We start from the raw sequence: 3193 nt of genomic DNA, 5'->3' as shown, positions 1-3193 counted from the left end.
AGAAGGGTTTTGCTTGAACATTGAAGGATGTATAAATGTCAAAGATTTAATGATTTTTAGATTAAAAAGTCACGATTGCCATATTTTACCAGAGTATCTTATTCCGCTTGCGACACGTGGTTTACTTGAGGATGAGGTAAATGAAGCTATTGTGGCCTTTCAAAATTATTTCAGAAGTTATGTTCAAAATCACTATTGAAAGTGATAGGATCGACTTTATCGATAGAGACGGGGTCTGACTAAGGATGAAGGCTTATGGAAAATAGTTTGAAAGAAATCCCGTTAGGGATTTAATTCGCTTTCTATTCTACGCAAACACTTGTAAACACTTGAAACAGATTGAAGGCGGAATTGTTTACTTGTGTTTGAAGCACGAGATGAAATATGAAAAGATGACAGAATGAAAAAACACAGCAGTTTGTTTATGGATGTTCGGAGAAACTCTCTTACGTCACCCTTCTTCCAACCACCGGAAGGATTCACTATAATATGATTCGAATCAAATACAGTTTACACACACTTAGCTCACTATTGAACAGAAAGTGTTCGGTTCAATTACAAGATGAAGAATATCACTCAACTAAAGGTGTTTTGATTCTAGTTCTCTCTTGATTCACACACAGTACAATCAGAAAGCAGCTTCAAGTATGAGTATTCAAAGGCTTGAATTTAGTAAGCAAGATGATAGAACAGTTTCTCTCTCTGCAAAATCAGATTGCTTGTTCGTTGGGTTCGGCAAAATTCATAAGGCAGATTGTCCGTTGTTCTTTAGATTTGTTAAATACTGAGCAGGAGCTAACGGTCGAATCTTTTAGAATGATACGTGGCACTCTTCCATTGGAAAGCCTCCATTGTACACAACAGGTTCTGAGCACACGGATCGTGGCCGTACATCACTGGTAGTGCGCCGAATATTCCATCAGGAATGTACCTACAAAACAAGTAATATGAGGAAAATTTTCTTACGTGGCATACCTTGGTTGGTTGCATATAGCTGTTATACTAATCTTCACTAGAAAGTGGAGCAGGGGTAGGGTACAACTATAGCACGTGGGTAGATGAAATGCTAGCTTCAAGCATACTACTTAAACCGAGCATTAGACGTATTTCAGTTAGACGGATTTGTAAAATCAGTCTAATGAAATCAAACATCTCCTTCTAATAGTAACGTCTATTAGACCGCCTGGTCTAATAGAATTAGACTTACGTCTAATTACAATAACCATTAGACTGCACGTCTAACTCCACTGAGTTAGACTGCACGTCTAATTCCGGTTCTACCTCAGACTTGTCTGAAGAAGTTAGACTCATGTCTAACTTTCACAAATTAGACTACCCGTCTAATTATTCAATAACCATTAGACTAAATGTCTAACTCCACTGAGTTAGACTTCACGTCTAATTCCGGTTCTACCCCAGACTTGTCTGAAGGAGTTAGACTCACGTCTAACTTTCACTAATTAGACTGTCCGTCTAATTATCTAATAACCATTAGACTGCTCGTCTAACTCCACTGAGTTAGACTTCACGTCTAATTCCGGTTATACCCCAGACTTGTCTGAAGGAGTTAGACTCACGTCTAACTTTCACAGTCTATTAGACTGCACGTCTAACTCCACTAAGTTAGACTGCACGTCTAACTTCACTGAGTTAGACTGCACGTCTAATTCCGCACAAATTAGACTATCCGTCTAATTGCAAATATATTAGACTACACGTCTAACTCCGATGAGTTAGACTGTACGTCTAATTCCGTTTATTCATTAGACCACACGTCTAATTCTGAATATCTATTAGACCATCCGTCTAATTACACGGCTATTAGACTACACGTCTAACTATGATGAGTTAAACTGTACGTCTAATTTCGAACACATTAGACTTACGTCTAATTCCGTGTATATTAGACTTACGTCTAATTCTATACATTCATTAGACTACACGTCTAACTCTTATGAGTTAGACTGTACTTCTAATTCTATGCATTCATTAGACTACACGTCTAACTCCGATAAGTTAGACTGTACGTCTAATTCTATGCATTCATTAGACTACACATCTAACTCCAATGAGTTATACTGTACGTCTAATTCTATGCATTCATTAGACTACACGTCTAACTCCGATGAGTTAGACTGTACGTCTAATTCTATGCATTTATTGCCAAAATCGGTCTAATGACTCTCATTAGAGCCAAATCTTATGAAATATTGTTTCAATACACCTGCATCAAAACTCATAAGTCATTTCATCATCAAAATCTCAGTGGTTAATATTTCAACGCTTAGTCAAAATAATTTGACCCAACAGAAAGCCGACTTAGAAACATTAGAATAATATTGTTGTAACACTATGCAAATAAGAAAAAATATTTTGTCTGAATTTTTTGACATTGTGATACATTTGCCTATTCATTTAGCAATTGATACATTGATTGGAGGGCCGATTCAATATAGAATCGGTATGAATGTTCTCAAGTTTTTTTATATGTATGAATATTATCAAAAAATTGATTATGTGTTTAATATGCAGCGAGTACATCCAAGAATGCTCAAGTGGTCGATGCGATGACGCGAAGACTTCTGCCGATTAATGGAGATTAGTTTATCGCTATAGGCCTATAACGATTGGTTTGGAGGTTAATAGCGATTGATTTACCAAAGTCTTTTTTTACTAGTGTCTATAGAAAATTCTTATGTATAAAAAAGACCACAAATATTCAATTTGAAAACTTTTAACTGCTTTATTAAAATAAAGTTGGTTATCATTCTTCTAACCTGATTTTGGTTATTGCACCAAGCATTGATGATACGAAAATATAGAGATGTTTTATTTTTTTTCAGAACAATGCACCAATTAGATTTACATAAAACTTATCAACAACTTATAGCTACAATACTCATACCATATACTAAACCCAAAAAAAGCCATTCAAATTCAAAACTGTTTCATTCATATTCACAATATTAGTCAAATCCACCAATTTCTTTGGCCAATGTTTCTTCTATATTTGTATCTATATCCGTTAATTGACATATGCTAGAACACTTGAAGTGTCTGACTCCCATATTTAAAGAATAAGAAATGGGTTTAATGTAGAATGTAATGGATTTTTAAAGTGGTTTTACCAATATAAAAGTTTGTATGCCGCCACTTATTATGAATAGCTTCTTCATCAACAATGTTTCAATAC

Source organism: Impatiens glandulifera, chromosome 2 (genome assembly GCF_907164915.1).
Source record: "Impatiens glandulifera chromosome 2, dImpGla2.1, whole genome shotgun sequence".
Lineage (NCBI taxonomy): Eukaryota > Viridiplantae > Streptophyta > Magnoliopsida > Ericales > Balsaminaceae > Impatiens > Impatiens glandulifera.
Note: the sequence above shows the minus strand (reverse complement) of the source record.